The 19,779-nt window shown below is 40.7% G+C and overlaps 1 protein-coding gene, 1 long non-coding RNA gene and 2 other non-coding genes across 6 annotated transcripts in view; 2 read left to right on the top strand and 2 right to left on the bottom strand.

Moving 5' to 3' along the window:
- LOC110071887 (uncharacterized) overlaps nt 1-8,938 on the bottom strand; it is a 41,039-nt gene extending 32,101 nt beyond the window's left edge. For all 3 annotated transcript variants that reach the window (XR_013537740.1, XR_002299298.3, XR_013537741.1), the window contains exon 1: nt 5,001-8,938. This is a non-coding gene — a long non-coding RNA (uncharacterized LOC110071887). The remainder of the gene's footprint in view (nt 1-5,000) is intronic.
- Nucleotides 1-19,779, top strand: part of ADARB2 (adenosine deaminase RNA specific B2 (inactive)) — a 392,231-nt gene that overhangs the window by 34,306 nt on the left and 338,146 nt on the right. The gene's annotated exons all lie outside the window — the stretch shown is intronic.
- LOC140701540 (U1 spliceosomal RNA) lies at nt 12,592-12,757 on the bottom strand. The gene has a single exon (XR_012080439.2). It is a non-coding gene; the product is annotated as a U1 spliceosomal RNA (small nuclear RNA).
- Nucleotides 13,196-13,359, top strand: LOC144583916 (U1 spliceosomal RNA). The gene has a single exon (XR_013537854.1). It is a non-coding gene; the product is annotated as a U1 spliceosomal RNA (small nuclear RNA).

Genomic DNA, 19,779 nt, shown 5'->3' with positions numbered 1-19,779 from the left:
TCTGTCACCCAATAGAACCAAGCCATTGAACTTGACATCACTATGACCCCAAGTTTGACACCAACATTCAACCATATTAAGCAACATCCATGGACATTCAGAAGAAATCTCTCGATATCGAAAATCCTCGACACCGACAAATGCCCATGGACATGCCGCTCCCATCAACATCAAGCCACAAACATAAATACTATGACACTCAACCTAACAACACCGGAGTCGATCGACAATCTATCGACTCCCAACACAATCCTGATTATTCTGATCACAGATCCAGACCTCAGACTCTGTCAGTATTACCTACCTCACCGGAATCCGGCCTTGTCGATGCTGACCCACTGTCACTGGCAGAAGACTTCCAAACCTATGCCCAACTTGTGATCCATATGGCTAAGTCTCTCAATCTCCAAATCCACCATCCTTCAACAGAACCGGCTGATCATCTATTTGACCCAATCTATAAAGATGCAACTACTTCAGTGCACATCTCGATGCTTCCATCTCTACTCAGTACCACTCAATGATCCTGGACAAAACCAGCCTCTTCCCATATCATGTCTAAACAAAACGATAACCTCTGCAGAGTCCATGATCCTGGAGCTCTATTTCTTCAAAAACAGCCAGCTCCAAACTCTATTTTTGTCGAAGCCTCACAATCCAGATCTCGACATCAACAGACCCTCATGACACCAAATATAGACAGTAGAAGGATCGACTCAATGGGGAAGATGGCTTTATTCATCAGCAGCATTCACCATGCGTGTTGCTAACTACCAGGGAGCCATGGGTGTGCATATCATTTCCTTTGGGACAATATGTCAACCTTTGTTGAATCTTTGCCAGAAGATAAAAAAGTACTTGCCCAAACCTTTCAACAAGAAGGTCTTTCCGTTGCCAAACAACAGATGCTTTCTGTTTGGCACACGGTAGATGCCACAGCAAAGTCAATGGCCACTTCAGTAGCCTTACGACGTTTGTCTTGGCTAAGAACAGCTGGCCTGGCTGAGTATGCCCGCGCACGTATTGAAGACCTTCCATTCGATGGGGCAGGCCTCTTTAATGCTGAGACTGATGATATTTTGGAAAACGTGCAAAAGAAAAGATCAGCAGCTAGATGTTGGGGAGTTTATCCATCTTACCAACAACACCCCCAACAAAATCAATGGAGAAAACCGTACAACGCATATCAAAAATTCCAACTAGATCCTCCAAAACAAACATCTTATACACCCTATTTCAGAAATCAAAGAATTAAATTCCGCCAACAACCCTTTACTAGGTGTAACGACCGCAAGCCCAAACATCACGTTTGATGCCCCGATGATTGAGATCATACACCACTCCACCCATCCTGCCCTCTGGAAACACCTCCCTGTCTGAGAATCCACCACTGCTGGGTACTGTCCATCATCCGCGATGGCTACTGCATCCATTTCTTCCGACTTCCTCTGGCAACACATGTCATCACTCCACCACCTCCAACCCTACAAGAGGAAATAAGAAATTTACTCCTCAAAGATGCCATACAACCCATTTCACAACACAACAAAGGGTTTATCTCTCGTTATTTCACCGTACCAAAAAAGGACGGAGGTCTTCACCCTATCTTATACCAAGAGAGTTAAACAAATGATGTCATTAGCACAAAATTCTGTATGGTTACCCTCGAATCAGTTCTCTCTTTATGCCGCAAAAATGACTGGTTCACTGTCATAGATCTCAAGGACGCATACTTCCATATTTCCATATTTCACACAGAAATCCCTTCAATTTCACAAGCTTACCAATTCAAAAGGCTTCCTTTTGGACTTGCAGCAGCTCCAAGAGTATTCACCAAGTGCATGGTACCAGTAGCTGCTTACCTCAGGTTGCAAAAAGTTCTCATATTTCCATATATTGACAATTGGCTCCTTATACCTCATTCCTGTCGCAAGGCCCAATGAGACCCTCACTTCACCCTTACCTTCCTTCACAATCTCGGTCTTGCTGTCAACGAACAAAAATCAAATTTGAAACCTACAAAGATTATTCATTATATAGGCGCATGTAAAGATTCCGCACGAGTTCACACCTTTCTTCCTCCAGACAAGAGAGAAAATCTTTTTGCATTATTTCAAGTTTTCACCCCTCATGCTATGGTACCCGCCTTGACTGTGCAACATGTACTAGGCACCATGGCCTCCATGACTTCAGTAGTGAGGCACATACGTCTCAAGATGAGATCTCTTCAGTCGTGGTTTCTCGCCCTCTTCGACCCACTCACAGACCCTCCTCACACTCTTTTAAGGGTCACCCCAGAACTCACCTCCCAACTTCAGGGGTGGCGTTTTCCTCCCAACCTATCCATCGGGCGGCCGTTCCAACAACCACGACCACAAATACAGGTCACCACAGACGCCAGCCTCACAGGCTGGGGAGCTCACTGCAAATTTCTGAAAATCCATGCCAAGTGGTCTTTCGGAGAGAAATTGCTTCACATCAACAAATTAGAACTGTTGATGGTTATAAAAGCTTGCAAAGCTTTCAGAAATTTCCTCACTGGCAAGATGATACAAATTGCCACCAACAACACCATGGTGATGTACTATATTCTGAAACAAAATGGCGCCCACTCCTCCAAGTCTCCTCTATTTAGCGTTCGACCTCTGGGAGTGGTGCCTAGCACATCATATCTGCCTCAACGGCTTTACACATTGCCGGCCACGACAACGACTTGACCGATCTACTCAGATGTTGAACTAAATATTTGAAATAGGGATATGAAATATAATATGTGTAGATATATATGGATATAGTATGATTGAGTATGGGATAAGATCTGTTGTAGCCAGACTCATATAATGGATAAGTTTGAATGGGAAATATCTCCTGCCTGTATGTTTTGTTTGTTATTTGATTGGCCTATAAGTTTTTGTTTGTTTTATATGTATGTATGTATTATAAAAATAAAATTTTATTTTAAAAAAAGAAAAAAGATTAGAAAGGTCTTTCACAAGGCACTCAGTGGGCAGAGCAGTCATATGGGGAGAGTATTTATGATGGAAACATTTCCATTTCTTAAGTCTCTCTGGTTTGCTGCAGCCAGGGGAGAAGGTGTGGAGAGTCTTTTTCCTTACCCTAGTTCGTTTCTCTCTTTTTCCAAGTGTATTCTTTTTGCCTCTCCTATGGAGGATAGGGAGAGATAAAGAAGTAAAAAAAATACTTGCTAAATTCTTTGTTTGATTTCGTCGTTGTCGTTTAGTCACTTAGTCGTACCCGACTCTTCGTGACCCCATGGACCAGAGCACGCCAGGCCCTCCTGTCTTCCACTGCCTCCCGGAGTTGTGTCAAATTCATTCTGGTAGCTTCGATGACATTGTCCAACCATCTCATCCTCTGTCGTTCCCTTGTTTGATTTAGACTGTCTCAAATCGACACGCCAGTGAGGTATTTTAAAGCCCTGTGAGATTTCTTGCCTCCAGGTGAGAGTAACACAAATGCTGTTCTGTGGTCTGATTCTCCGTAAATTGCACAAACAGTCTCTGCAGAAAATTAATGCCCTTTCTTTCTGGGAAAGGAGAATGATTAGTTGACTTGTTTAAAAAAGTACACCATCTCGCCAGTGCTTTTAATCCTTAAAAGTCCAAGCAACAAAGCAACAGTCTTAGTTACTTAATGCAGTGTCTGTTATTTGTGCAATTCTGGTCCTCTTTTCAGGAGCATCACAAAATACCTTGTCCTCTTGTGGGATAAGGAGAATAATCTAATGGACAACCCAGAGTTTGTTGGCCTCTTACACTTCACTATAGTAGATAAGTGAGGATTTATATCCCTGTTGAGGATATTAATGGTGACTGCCATAATTTGAGACCTATTTGGTGGATGTAATGGGTTATCTTAGGGACAAAGATTCCCCCCCTTTTTTTTTGGCCCCACGACTAGAACAAGGGATCCCTGTGGAGATTTCTGGCGGGCACACATGGGTAGTTTCAGTAGCATAGATGCATCTTACTAGTGAAGTGCCATTTATGCTACTAATAACAGCATCTCAGCTGGTCTTCAGACAGCTTTAATATTGTTCCCCAGGTGGTTTCTATCACATTTCTCAGAAAAAGAAGCATGATCAAATTCTGTGCATTTTAAAATCATTTGGATTTTACTGCGTTGATACTGTAAAGCAGTCTTGCAGTCAACATAGTCAAAATGTGGGTTATAGAACCTAGCTTAAAAAGAATTGAATACCAAACAGGGGTCGTAAGAATTGAATACCAAACAGAGGTGTGATATTCAAACAATTGCCACTATCAGTAAGTGAATGTTTTACCATGTAGCCTCTGTGTTCTAACTCATATGTCTGAAGACATGAATCATGTTCCACGAAAGCTTACATGAAAATATAGCAGTTCATCTTTAAAGTGTTACAACGTCCTTTCCCCTGCCCCCTTTTATTCTGTTTTATGTTTCTTGTTGAAATGCTTTCATGGCTGCAACTCTGAAAATTGCCTTAGGAAGTTAGTTATGTTCTGTCAAGTTACAACCAATGTAAAGCAGTCTTCATAGGGCTTTCAAGGCATCTGAGAAATTTAACGAGTGGCTTTCTCAGTTCCATTCTATCTACAGTGAGTTTCCATGGCTGAGTGGGGATTTGAATCCAGGTCTCCAGAGTCTGAATCCATCATTCTAACCACTATATCACACTGGGTACGTTAATGCATTTATTAATGTGGCAGGAGTATTATGAAATAAAGGCAATTCATTCCCTCTTTGGAACTCTCATATTGCAAAATGAAGCATACTCTGAAGAACATCTGGCAGACACTGAACTGGTGGTGGTCAGGACAACCCAGAAGTCAGGTAGCCTCTTAGAAAGAAAGAAAGAAAGAAAGAAAGAAAGAAAGAAAGGAAGGAAGGAAGGAAGGAAGGAAGGAAGGAAGAGATCTCCATAACACTGCAGGTACCATTTTATATGTACAGATGAAAAATAAGAAATGATTTAAAAACAAAATTACAATTCATCTCACCTGACTGAGGAAGACTGTGATCAGCTGCCAAAATCAGACCTATCAAGTCAGCTGTCCAGGTGGAGTTTGTGGATGTGCAGCTTCAGAGTTGCTAAGCTCTGTTTCTGACCTTCAACTAGAATGTCCTTTGGCTGCCCTTCAAAAAGAAGAGTGCTCTTTTTGGAATAGGAACCATGTTGGCCCACATCTGGAGCATTTGCTACATGGTAGTAGTTCTCCACGCAGCCACACCAAATAAACAACCAACATTTATGAACAGGAAAGGATGAAAGCAAAACTGCTCAGAGTACATTGACAGCTATTATAAAACTGAAAGGCTGATGCTCTTCTGTCCGAAAGAGGAGACAAGGACTCAACTTGAAAATTCTAATTAAGGCTGGCCAAGATCCATTAGTGTATCTTCACTTGGAGCATCTTGATTCACACCCTGTGGATCACCCTTATTATACTGGTCTTAGGTGAGAAATGTGATTAAGCAATCTGCTAAGGCAGTATCTCTCTCTCTCTTTCTGTCTCTGAAATCTTTTCAAACAACCCTTTATCAACCAGTAACATTCAGTTCAAAATGCAGGAAATGTATGAAGGGAATGGGGGGGGGGGGGTTTGCAAGAGAGAAAAGAAAGAGAAATGGATCAAAAGAAATGAAATAACATGTTGAAAAGTATGGAAATGAGGTGAATCTGAATTAATGGTAGAAGAAGCAAAAAAAATCAGAACTACTGCAAAGTTAGATGCAAATATTTACAAGGAGGAGAAACTGGTTAGCAGAGAGAGAACATGAGTACAGAAATCAAACTTTTTTTTCTTTTTCTTTGTGTAATTGAAAGCCCAAAAGAAAACTTGTTCTCAACAGAAGCCTTACTGACAACAATAACTTTGGTGTTACAAACTTAGATATTCTGATGCAACTTTAAAAAAAACACAGAACAAAACAAATGGATTTCATCCCCGCCGGGAAGGAAGAATTTGTCTGAAGCTAATTCCCATGATTTTTAGGTAGTTATAATGAGAGTTTGGAAAGTTATTTTTTAAAAAGTAATTTGTTCCTGTTACAGTTTTTGAAAAATAATCCAGTGTTATTATTCTTTACAATGGGTGGGCAACGGGTGGTGCCCATGAATCTCCAGTGCCCACATACGACCTCTCTTACTCTGAGGCTCTTTGACCCCTGCAATAATAAGCAAAATATAAGTATATTAAAAGGACGAGTAAATTAGAAGACCCAGTAGACCCAAGGTCTGTTTGCTTTCATCCGGTGAAACTAGGTCATTTTGCTGTTGCTTTAATGTCGTTCTTTTTTTTTTTGGTTCTTCTTAATAAAATCTAATGGCTAGTTAAGCATTAGAGAGAAGTAGGCTTTCCAAAGAGAAATGCCAGCTTAATAAATAAATGAAACATTCCAAGTGATATCCATAGAGGTTCTAGCCTATTTACTAGATCTCTTTGGTATTAATTAAGTCTAGTAACTTTAACTTGGTATTAGTCAAGTCTAGTAACTTTGAATTAACAGTCTGGGGAGGAAAGCCTAAAAGGCCACCAGTCTTAACAGGCAGAAAGATTGTACAAATGTAGGTCTTGCATCAGACAGTTTGATCTAAAAAAAAAAAAGTTTAGACCTAGAGCTTTCAAAGCCAAAAAGAGCATCACTTGCCTCCCTCTTGCTTGGTTGATCAGAACAGTACTGCTGATTGGGAAATCTGCAGGACAAATCACTACTTTTGATGATGTAATCATAATAATTTTGAGTTTATGTTTTACCATAAGAGGGGGCCATCTATCAGAATTGTCAGAATGTCTTAGTGAGAAATATCTTTGTCGAAAGCCTAGCTTTTCCTGTGGCAGAAAGAATCGTTCTCGGCATAGCCTCGGCAGAGCTACCACAGCAAAGAATCCCACCCCCACTTTTCTTCTTTTCTTCCATAATCACAGAAATTCCACCTTGCCTGCTGAGCCAAGGACACCTACCAAGCAATTTAAGGCATTAGCAAGTAGAGGGGCCTTGTAATTAAGGGATAAATAGGACAAGTGCCCTATTTCACCAGGTAGTAATCTAGTTGGTAAGTGGATAAAAACAGTCAAAGCATGCTGTGTTTAGATCTCCCTATACAACTGTCAAAGTTTGCTGCAAGCCGTCTAAAAATATGTGCCTTGGGGTATATCAGGGTACGAGGAGTGCATCTTGGAGTCAGTCACTGCATGTGGAGAATATATGTCCTGTCCACTTCTACATGGGCAAACTAGCCCTCAGAGGTCCTGGCACCTGAAGGCATATTTGGGAGTGGACATGGGTTTGGAAAGGGTGTGTGTGAAATGTACAGGGATATGCAACTCTGGACCTCCAAACCTTAGCGGTCTGCAACTTAGCCAGTGGTGAGGGACTGTGGGAGTTGCCATCTGAAATGTAGAGGGCTGCGCCCCTATTGTAGTGTCTGTAAAATATGCATCCTGAAATACAGCTCCCTTTGCACATATCCTCATTCTGAATACCTTAACTGAGGCTGTGTTGTTTCACAATTAGCCTCAGCTTCTGTTTCTGTCTCACGTTCCATTCACTTCTGTGGAGTGAGCAGATCTGTTTATACAAATGAAATGCATGTATATATGCTGTTTATATGATCAGCGTATCAGTATACTATGTGTTGTATATAATACAGTCCATCATGTGGGATATCTGTTATTTGAAGAAAATAAAATTTTACTCACTTATTACCTTGAACACTCATCAGCATCCCCTGTATATATCTACTGTATATACCTGTACTGTACAGTGTGTATCTATGGGTGTGTATATATATATAAAAACCTGAAGCAGAAGAAGCTTAAAGGGAGCTAAAGTAAGTTAAGGAACACAGATCAATCTTGCTATTTTGCACAAGCAGACAAAGTCTTATATGTCTGTTCAGCAAAACAAACAAGCCATTGGGAAAGGGAGATGTTAGAAGTTTATACTGAGCCTAGAAAAACTTGAGTGAACATTGCTTGTTAAATGTTTTCTTTAACTTCGTCTGATATCCTTGATCCTTAGGTCTGTGTCCTTTGTTTGGATATAAACCAGGTTTCAGGGAAAGGAGACTGTTTGGCCACCACAATCAAGAAGCATTGGCCTATTATTCAGTGATCAAATATACTGTAGCAGGCTTGGGGGGGTATATTTTTACCTCCACTATCCACCATAGGTTGCAATAGGTCTGGATAATGTGCAAAATATATCATAGTGGGGGGGAGAACCCCAAACACCTGAAGGTCAGCTTCAGGTTATGAGTCTTGCTTTGGAGGACTTACCCTTCCAAACTTTTCTACAAAACCCCCAGCTGTTCTCAGAAACCTCAAAAATGTTGAAGACAAACAAAAATCATATTTTAAAAACTGAGTGTGGGGAGGCAAAATGGAGTGGGACCACATATAGCACAGAGTCTGCACTTTACCCACCCCTGGCTTGTTAGGACAGTTACCACTGTTATCAATTGATTTTAAAACTTAATTTAAAAGAAGCCTCCCATCATTTCTCTTGTGTCGTCCTGTCTCTTGGGCCTTTTCTGATTTTTTTCCCCCAGTTTAATGATCTTGGTCAGGCCCATTACAAATTTATATTGTCATCACAAGCTGAAGAGTCCATTTGAAAATAAATGTTTTAATAGTTTTACATAAACTATTGGCACCAAATGATGCTGAAAATCTGTTAGTTCACCAGTCTTAACATCTTTTATTGTTTATCCCTTCTGGCTGTATTTTGAACTTTTTTTTTTTTAAGGCAGCAGTTTCATCAATTAATCAGACTAATCCATTTTAAAACCTTGTGTGCCTGCAAGGCAGGAATGCGGTGAGGGTGAGGGAGAAGAAGGACAAACGTGATACAAAAGTTGGATGGAAAACAGGTCACAACTTCTCCTGGGTACAAGCCGAACTTCACTGCAAAAGCAATAGTAATGGGGCAGGGAATTCTGGTTCTGGTGAACTACAGAAGAGCTAAGCTGAGGCTGCCTTCTGCATAAACATATGAAGGTAGATTGTAAACGTTGCTGACTGTTAACTTACTTTTTTAATTAAAGTATTGATATCCCACTCTGTATGGGAAAGATCTTGGAATGAGTTACAAGCAATGAAGCAACTAAAAGAATGAGCAGAGCTTTAAAACAGTTGGAAAAGACTTCGAACTGTGTAAAACATTCTTCTTTGTGGTCTCTGTGAAATCACACATATGGGTTCCTTTCAAGATTCCCTGTAAGCTGGACATGCGCACGCACAACTCAGTCTCCCTCTGTGCAGCTCTCTTCCTCCTCTGCACAGCACTATCGCATTTGGTGCCGGTTGTGACGGAACCCTGCATGCAGGGGTGAAAGTTGCATGTGTGCAAGGCAGAGCCCCGCCCAGCGGGATTGAAAATCAGAGAGTACTGTACTGTATGTTGGTTCCTTTTGCAACTGTATGAATAACCTCAGAACCCTCTAGAGCAGTGGTTCTTAACCTTGGGTTACTCAGGTGTTTTTGAACTGCAACTCCCAGAAACCCCAGTCAGCACAGCTGGTGGTGAAGGCTTCTGGGAGTTGCAGTCCAAAAACACCTGAGTAACCCAAGGTTAAGAACCACTGCTCTAGAGCACTGGTTCTTAACCTTGAGTTACTCAGGAGTTATGGACTGCAACTCCCAGAAGCCTTCACCACCAGCTGTGCTGACTGGGGTTTCTGGGAGTTGCAGTTCAAAAGCATCCGAGTAACAAAGGTTAAGAACCACTGCTCTAGAGCAGCGGTTCCCAACCTTGGGTAGCCCAGATATTCTTGGGCGGCAACTCCCAAAAGGAAGAGCTTACCTGCCCCAGGACAAGATGGAGAAATGTAATGATCTAGTAAGCAAATTTAAACCGAGTACATCAGTCCCAGCACACATGGCCCAAAGACCTTTTGGGCTTTCCTCACCTTGCTATTCAATCTGCTATGAAACTGCCATTTGAATCAATGGTGTCTTCAGACCCAGGGCTCTTTAACATAAAAAATGTTAATTGCAATCACTTCTGCTCAAAGGGCTAAGAGAACTTGGTGCCCTCACGTCGGACCTGCCTTTCCTGCAATTTTATAAGAGTAAAGTCATGTTATTGTCCCAATATCCTTACCTAAAATGGTTTTAGAGTTCCACCGGAACCAGTCCTTGGTACTCCCAACCTTCTCCCCATCCCCTGCATCAGAGTTAGAAAAGTTACTTTGCATATTGGATGTTTGAAGGACACTGGACTTTTACACATCCACAACAAGAGATTACAAAAATTCTATAAGACTTTTTGTTAACTACCAGGAATTGAAAAAAAGGTAAAGATGTTATATCCTAAGATTATCTAAATGGAAAAGTAGTACTGTCACACTGTGTTACCAGCTCTCAAAAATGGCAGTGCCCAGTTTGGTGAAAAGGCACTCTACCACAGCATTTGCTGTTTCAACACTGCTTCTTAGACAAGTCTAGCCTGAAAGATATTTGCAAAGTGGCAACAGGATCATGGCTTTCTATGTTCACCAATCATTCTAGATTGGACATCAAGGCCAAGCTTGATGCTACTTTAAGGAGAGTGGTGGTGTCTTCTGACATCCCACCAGGCAGTAAATAAACTTGATAGTCATCCACGTGTGTGATTTCAGAGACCACAAAGAAAATGGATAGGTTGCAAAGAAAAGGCAGAAGCGCTCAATTCCTATTTTAGCTAGTCTTTTCCCAAAGGACAGACTATGATCCTTCAGACAAATGTGAAGTGCAGGTGGAGGGGACAGGACTGCACTTAGAGATTGATAAACAAATAATCAAGGAATGCCTTACTACATTCAGATTTCCAGGGCTGGATGAACTGCATCCAAGAGTATTGCAGGAACTGGCCGAAGAACTCTCAAAATCACTGTCCATTGTTTTCTTGAAATCATGAGAAATGGGTGAGGTGCCAGACAACTGGAGGAGGGCTAATGTTTTCCCTATCTACAAAAAGGAGCAACCTGGGAACTGCAGACCAGTCAGACTGACATCAATCCCAGGGAGGATTCTGAAACAGATTATAAAGTGCTCACTATGTAAACACCTAGAAAACAAAGCATCGTATATCTTGACTTCAGCAAAACTTTTGACAAAGTGCCCCATGATATTCTGATTAGCTAGTTAACTAGGTGTGGTCTGGATATAACAACATCAGGTGGATACACAGTTGGCTACAGAATCATAGTCAGAGGGTGATGATTAATGGTTCTTTCTCCACCTGGGAGGAGGTAACAAGTGGGATACTCGAGCACTTAGTCCTGGGCCCAGTGCTATTCATTATTTTTATTAATGACCTGGATAAAGAGATACCAGGAATGCTAATCAAATTTGTGGATGACACAAAATTGGATGGAAGAGCTAATACCCTGGAAGACAGAAATAAAATTCAAAATGATTTTGATAGGCTTGAGCACTGGACTGAAAACAACAGAAGGGCATTCAACAGGAATACGTGCAAAGTACTGCACCTAGGAAAAAGAAACCAAACACACAGTTACAAGATGGGAGATACCTGGCTCAGCAGTACTATGAGTGAGAAGGGTCTTGGAGCTGTTGTAGATCACAAGCTGAACATGAGCTGAGCCAGCAGTGTGATGTGGCTGCAAAAAAGGCAAATGCTGTTTTAGGCTGCATTAACAGAAGTATAGTCTCCAAATCCCATGAGGTACTATTTCCCCTCTATTTGGTACTGGATAGGTTGCATCCTGAGTTCTGTGTCCAGTTCTGGAGACTGCACTTCAAGAAGGATGCTGATAAATTGGAACAAGTTCAAAGGAGGGCAACACAGAAACCAAGCCCTATGAGGAAAGACTGAAATAATTGGGCATATTTAGTCCTGAGAAATGAAGACAAGGGGAAATGGGATAGCACTTTTCAAATACTTGAAAGGCTGTCAGACAAAGGAGGGGCAGAATCTGTTCTCAGTCATTCCAGAGTGTAGGACATGCAACAATGGGGTCAAGTTACAAGAAGCCAGATTTCCATTGACTATCAGGAAAAACTTCCTAACTGTTCGAGCAGTATGACAATAGAACCAGTTACCTTGAGAAGGTGGTGAGGGCTCCAATATTGGAGGTGTTCAAGAGAAATTTAGACAACCACCTGGCAGATATCCTTTTACAGTGGTGCCTCGCAAGACGATTTAAATTTGTTCCATAGAAATTACTGTCTTGCAAAAACATCGTCTTGTGAAACCCAGTTCCTCATTGGAATGCATTGAAATCTATTTAATGCATTGGGGTTAAAATCACTGTCTTGCAAAAATTATCCATAGAAGACATCCTCTTGCAAAACACAGTTCCCCATACCATCTTGGGGAAAAGTAATCCCCTCACCTGCACTGCTTTTGAAAACTCAAGGGAGCTCAGATGGTCTTACCCCTCTTTCTCTCTCCAACAACAGAGGATAAAAGAAATCAAAGCAGCGCCCTGGCTCCTGACAATGGTAACCCCATTTGCCCTGATCCTTTACCACAGAGAGAAACAAAGAAAAAGAATGGAATATAAAACATCATCAGAACTTGCTGCCTTTGAAATAGGTCCCGATGAGAAAAAAATAGAGATGAAAAGGAATTTAGAAAAACCAGGATTAATCATAAAAGCAATCTCCCATTAACACAAATTATGCAACTGAGACTCCCACATTTGGGGAAATCATAAGAAGCAACAGCATACCTAAAGGGCAATGGATGAACCTCCTGCTGGGAAAACCATTTTTATGACATGGTATTTCACCTGCAAGGTATGAGTTGAAATAGCCCTTGCATCTCCTACCCCATTCTGTCCCCTAACCCCCCAAGTCATGGTGACCCCCCAGCTACACCTTCCACTCAGTACAGGGCTGCACAGCCCCAGTCCTGCCAGAGGCCAAGAGAGCTCCTCAGTGTTTTGGGGTGCCCTGTGGGATCCCCATCAGGAGCTAAGTGTTCCTCCCACAATCCTCTAGTGCACAGGTATTAGCATAAGGTATTAGCATATGCTAATACCTGTGCCCTAGAGGATTGTGGGAGGAACACCTAGCCCCTGATGGGGGTCCCTCAGGGCACCCCAAAACACTGAGGAGCTCTCTTGGCCTCTGGCAGGACTGGGGCTGTGCAGCCCTGTACTGAGTGGAAGGTGCAGCCGGGGGTCACCATGACTTGGGGGGTCAGGGGACAGAAGGGGGTATGAGGTACAAGGGCCATTCCAGTTCATACCTTGCAGAGGGGATACCATGTCATAAAAGTGGTTTTCTCACAGGGAGTTTCATCCATTGCACTTTGGGTGTGCTGTTGATTCTTGTGATTTCCCTAAATGTGGGGAACTCAACTGCATAATTTGTGTTAATGGAAGATTACATTTCTAATTTCCCTTGTTTTTTTTTACAATCTCATTATCCTTTGGTTCCTGGCTGTTTTCATCATTCTTTATTATTTAAATTTGTAGCCATAGCCTTGTTGGTGATGCTTTGCAAGATTTTTCCTCCCTTGAAACACATGAATTATATAAGACATACTTTTTTTATCCCAAAAAAGTGGGGGAGAAAGTGTATGCTGCTGTTTTTTTCAGGAGGCAGACCCTGGAAAGCTAGCAGCATACACTTTCTCCCTCATTTTTTGGGGGGGGGGGATAAAAAAGTAGGTCTTACGTAATTAATGTGTTTCAATGGGGGGCAGAAACAGTCTTGTGAAACAGGGTGGGAAAAAAAACTAAAAACGTGTCTTGCAAGGCAAGGACCCAAACATTGTCCAGCGAGAAAATTGCAACGCGCAACATTGCTCAAAAAGCAAATTCATCATTTTGTGAGGTCTAGTGAGGCACCACTGTATAATTTCCTGAGTGTAAATCGCACCAAACCTAAGAGACTTAATCTTACTCTGTGTATTCATGTATGTATGCATGAATGCATATGATTTTGCTGCATGACTATTTCTAGGCTTGTTTAGTTTATATATATATATATATATATATATATATATATATATATATATTTCTTTTTCTTTTCTTTCAGAACACAGCCAGGGAACTTAAATATTAGTACTTCAGACCATTCATTGTGATGGTGTCAGTTCTTACACTGCTGCAAATAGTTGCAAAAAAAGTATTTTTCTTTCATCAAAGCTATGTATCTGATCTGATTGCTAGAAATGTAACAACACTGGAGGATTCTTTTATCTACTTCTCTCTGTACATCTTTGTAGTTGTTCTTCCATCCCATTATTGTTGTTTGTTACCATATTTCATGCAGTGCTAAAAAAAAAACTGATTAGTGCTGTCTGGTGGGTTCTCTGCGCTTATTTACCTGCCTTGGTATTGTCCCTCCCCCGCTCCTTCTGTTCCGGCTGCTGGCCTGTAAAAATAATTTCTTACAAAGTCGTTTACTCTTTCTCTGAATTTTTATTGTAATAGACACTGACCTTTGAAACCACCAAACCTACAGGGGGCTACATTATAGACTTTAGATCCCTGAGTGCTCCTTAGCTGTCATAATGAAGGAAGTTTACTTGTGGAAAGTGAATGGCGCAAGCATGTTTTGAACCATATGGTAATTATCTGCTATCTGTGCAAAAGATATAAAGTGTTATTTACCGGTTGTGAAAAGAGCATCTGAGAAGGGATTCCCTGGAGAAGTTGAGAAAGGAGATTTGGCACCGTAGCTGCTCTTCAGATGGCTGGTAATAGACCCAATAAATTTGGAATATGCTGTTGTTAATCAGCAAAGATTGGAGACGGTTGGCTCATAATGTTTCAGTTTAAAGGGGCAGGTGATTGTCTTGCCAAGCAGGGTTTTTTTTTAATATAACTGTAATTGAATTATGCAAATAGTAAGGGCCAAGGGGGAAAAAGAGCACAAATGTGAGAAAAGATGGTGTTAACTCTTTGAAGTCGCCAGTGCGTTTAATAATGAAGAAAGGGAATCTCTCCAGATAAAATGGCAACACTGGGCTTCCTAAAAGGAAGTATGAATAGCCAGCTGAAGGGAGCTTTCCTTAATGATGAAGCCCTGCTATTTAAGGAATGGAGCTAACTCAGGTGGAAACATTTCCATTTGCTTGCATCACTCATGCAGCATGCTTCTGACAACTTTTGTATCTGGAAAAAAAAAAAAAGGAGGAAGAAATTGTGTCGTGCTCATAAGGCAAACGGCACAGCAGTCTAAAATTTGAAAAATGTTTAATTCGGGGCATTAAATTATTCAGAAAAATTGCCAAGCCTCATTTGAACAAATCTTCCTTAAACCACTTTAGCATCTTAATACCAAGAAAATGAGTTGTGAAATTTCAGCAGTATCAACTCCAGCAGCTACAGTTCAAGGGTTGCCTGTCATTTTCCATACAGTATGCAAATGTCTTCAGATGGAACTACTGAAAATACACTCACTGAGAATTCCATTTTCTTTTTTCGGACTTGCTCAGATAATAATTACATTTATCAATGTGTGTTTTGTTTTACACCTGTCGTGTGTCAAAAAGTTTTCTATAGCAACATGTTCTGTACCACTTCATCAGCCCATCCATTCACAGAGCAGATAATGAAATGGAAATAGGAAACTATTTGCCTTGGTGTTCCTAATCTTAGAAGCACTGACGACTCATAATGATAGCCACATATAGAGTCTGGACACCAAATAGGGCTGGGTGCTCCCTGCTTGCTTGGTATTTAGACAAGGAAATATTCCATAGAAAGGTGGTCCAAGCAATACGGGAGGCTGAAGTGGGAAGCAAAACAATGATAACTTTCAGGGCAGTGGCCATGCTACTACCAATTCCTCATTCCTGGAGGTCTCAGGGGTTCCCTGTAGAGACATGCTGGTCACTGTGGCTCTGCATGGAACTAACTAGAGTGGTGCTTCGCTATACTATGATAATACGTTCCACTGAAATCGCTGTTTAGCGAAATCATTGTCTAGCGCAGTGGTTCTTAACCTTTGTTACTCGGATGTTTTTGAACTGCAGCTCCCAGAAACCCCAGCCAGCACAGTTGGTGGTGAAAGCTTCTGAGAGTTGCAGTCCAAAGCTCCTGAGTAACCACTGGTTAAGAACCAGTGGTCTAGCAAAAAGCATTTCCCCATTGGACTGCATTGAAGCCTGTTTAATGCCTTCCAATGGGGAAGAATCGTCGTTGTCTAGCGAAGATCGGCCCTAGAAAAGCCGCTTTGCGAACCGCCGACCAGCTGTTTAAATTGCTGTCTTGCGAAGCTTAGGTCACGAAAACACCTGTTTTGCGAGCACAGAGGGAGCTGTCAAAATCATTGTCTAGTGAAAATCAGTTTGCGATGCAGGGACCAAACATTGTCCAGCGAAACTGCTCCATAGGAATCACTGTTTTGTGAATCTACCCCTGATGTTCTATTTCTTCCAGTTGCATCCACTTAACTGCCTAGAACGCCAGGTGTTTGGTCATAGAATTTGTTTTCAATGAAATCTGTCATCCTCTTTTCTGTTCTGTATCTGTCTTCAGGATACTGTTCCTCCTCTCTTTTATTTTCTCATGGTCAGATAGTGTGCTTCCCTGTTTGTCTGTCACCTTGTACTTTCACTTCCTTTCTGTCCTTAACAATGTTAAGTATTTCTTCCCTTGTCCATCTAGGTTTTTCTTTTCTTTTTACTACAGGATTATGGTGGTGGTGATGGTTGCATTCTTCCCTATTGATATCGCTGGTTTCTGAGTATTCTGAAACAGGTCACCATAAGTCAGAATTGACTTCAAAGCACATTATTACTGAAAAATATCAGACAGGTTCATCTGATATGAATTGACAGCAGTCAATCAATATAATGTAATATTGATATAATATTGACAGTCAATCAATTTTATAAAAACATTGACTGGTATTATATACTGTAACAGATACAAATTTTAACAAAAAAAAACTTAAGTATCTGTTAAGTGTTGCACAGTATATATGCTGTTCCTACTATGGCCAATTTGTTTTGTTCTGATTAGTGTTATTTCTGAGATCTGCAGCTGCTTATAATACTGTGTGAAGTTTCCTGTTATGATGATGGTGGTGGTGGTGATGATGATGATGATGTCTAGTTGTGTAACAATGTTGTGGTTTTTGTTTTGTTTTGTTCAATATTTGTATGATTGATAAATTAGTAAACTCTTAATGAATGTGACATGAATGTGCTAAGGCTCCTAATTCATTCAACCTTTCTTCATAGAACTTAGAGTTTCTAGCCTCTTCAGCTTCTTTGTAACTCTGTACTGGGCTTGTTAATAAGGATCTGAAGTTATTTCCAGGGGGTCTATCAAAAGAAACAGTGCCCACAATATATGGTATTGTTAAGGCTAATGAAAATGAACAGGTGATAACACATCGTATGGAATTCCTCATTTCATAAGTATCATTGCCATGAGTTTGACTTAAAAAGCCCCATTGGGATTAAATTATTCCCTGTTCATCGTATCATAGAGTTCCATGCACTGTATAAGCACAACATAATAAGTTGTTCAGGACATTACACCCCAGGAAGCTACACCTTCCTTTCTTAAATAAAGTTATTGAGCATAGCTAGAACATCAAGCTATCAAAATCTTCATAGGAATTTTTAATGCCTTAGGGCTTTAGGCTTCCAGCCACTTACCCCAGATTAGGATCATTTTACTTTGATGGTACGGCTTCAAATCTTGTGGTTTTGTGGATTGAAGCCATGGCCCATAAAAGTGAATGGCTCACAAAGCAGAGATCATCAAATGAGCTCCTGGCTTGATGGGTAATAAGAGCATTACATTCTCTCAGGTCAGTGATCTGCTCACTCGGGAGTTTCTCTTTAGGTCTTAAAAAAAAAAGTAATAAGGACAATCTTGAGCAATAACTTGGAATTTAATTGCTCTGTATCTATAAATTTATCCATGTGAAGATCACTGCATTTTGGGGGATATCTGTGAAATTACTGACTTAGTGTACAGCAGACAAAACTTGACTGTTCTCTTATTCCCTGCAAGGAGGGAATCTTCATTAGTATGAAGACCAGATTTTGGAAGAGTTCCCTTTCTTTTATTAACAACTCCCAGAATCCCCACCCACCCAACTAGCAATGGGGAATTACAGCTCAAAAAAAAAAAAAAACATTTCTACATTATGGTTTCACTTACTGGGATATAGGCCAAAAAAGGGATGACTGACTGGAGAAATATTTAATGCACACAAATGATAAAAAGGTTATGATGTACATATAACAAATATTGTCACTATAATACCAAATTGAAAAGGTGCAAAACAGCACTGGACCTAAAAAGTATACTTCAGCACTTATCTGGAAGGAGACATGGGCAATAACTGTGATAACATTCCAAAAGGATGATGATACACAAGCCATATTGAGTGGTTCTTAAAGTATGTGCCTTCTATGTACAACAAGGGGTGTGTGCACACAAAGTGAGAGGGAATACGTTCTATTCATGTAGGCTTTCTGTATGAGCCAGAACCATGATTTTTTAAAAAAAATACTCCCCTCGTGCAGATGTTTTCACTTAGCAGAAGCAATGGTGAGGAGCTGGACTAGTGCAGTGGTTCCCAATTTTAGGTCTCCATATGTTCTTGGACTACAACTCCCAGAAATCCTGGCCAGAACAGCTAGGGGTAAAGGCTTCTGGGAGTTTCAGTCCAAGAACATCTGGGGATCCAAGTTTAGGAATTGCTGGGTTGTGTATACCTTTCATTGTTTAGAGAAGATGTGTGCTTCAGAAATAGCACAATAGGGCTACTATCTTTAAGTATTGTTGCACATCCTTGGATATAATGTGCAGTTGCAAAATGTTAACATGCAAAGTCAGGAGTGTTGTGTGTACATTAATTCTTATTAGTGCATAACCTGGGATATAACACCAAAACATATAAACCAAATACAGACTACATGCCCCAGAGTTTCCCAGTACACACCACAACTTTCACAGACTCATTCTATTAGGATGTCTTGTAGAGTGGATTTCTTTTTATCTGCTTCTTACAAGAGAAGCTGTATGTATGTAGTTAATGAAACACATGTGGTGCATCAAATTATGAACTTAATCCATCCCAGAAGATGTTCGTAAATCAAAATGTTTGTAACTTGAATCAGCATTTCCCATTGAAATGCATTGAAACCCAATTAATCCATTCCAGCTCTTTTTTGTTTGTATGTAGAGGCGCCGGTTGTAAGTCAAAGCATTCGTTCACATAGGAACTAATGCAAAACCATTTAATCCGTCCTCTACCACTAGGGGGAGATTTTTTTTAACCTACAATTAGTTAGGTTAAAAAAAGAGCAGGAAAGGATGGATGGAACCATGGGGAAAAGAGGAAAGAAAGAAGGTAATTACTGGGGCACACAGACGCCTCAAACAAAGGTTTGTGCTTTTAAGCACAAAAAGAGAGAAGACAGAGAGAGAGAGAGAAGGCAATGGGGGGAAGAGAGTTTGGAGTCTAAAACACATTTTAAACTCACACATGCTAAACCCACACATTTTAAACCCACACATTTTATACCAACACATTTTAAACCAAACACCTTTTAAACCAAACCAAGCACCTTTTAAACCAAACACCTTTTTAACCAAACCAAGCACCTGGGGAGCACACACACAGAGAGAGAAGACAATGGGGGGTTGGGGAACTTGAGTCTAAACTCCATTTTAAGCACAACAGCCAGCACAGACCCTTGCAAAAAAATTCTGATTTTAAAACCAAAAGACTAAACTTGATTTTAAAGCATACCAGCCAGCACAGACCCTTGCAAAAAATGTCTGATTTTAAAACCAAAAGAATAAACTCCATTTTAAAGCACACCAGCCAGCACAGACCCTTG

This window comes from Pogona vitticeps, chromosome 6, assembly GCF_051106095.1.
Source record: "Pogona vitticeps strain Pit_001003342236 chromosome 6, PviZW2.1, whole genome shotgun sequence".
Taxonomy (NCBI): domain Eukaryota; kingdom Metazoa; phylum Chordata; class Lepidosauria; order Squamata; family Agamidae; genus Pogona; species Pogona vitticeps.
Note: the sequence above shows the minus strand (reverse complement) of the source record. Positions and strands in the feature narration are given on the sequence as shown.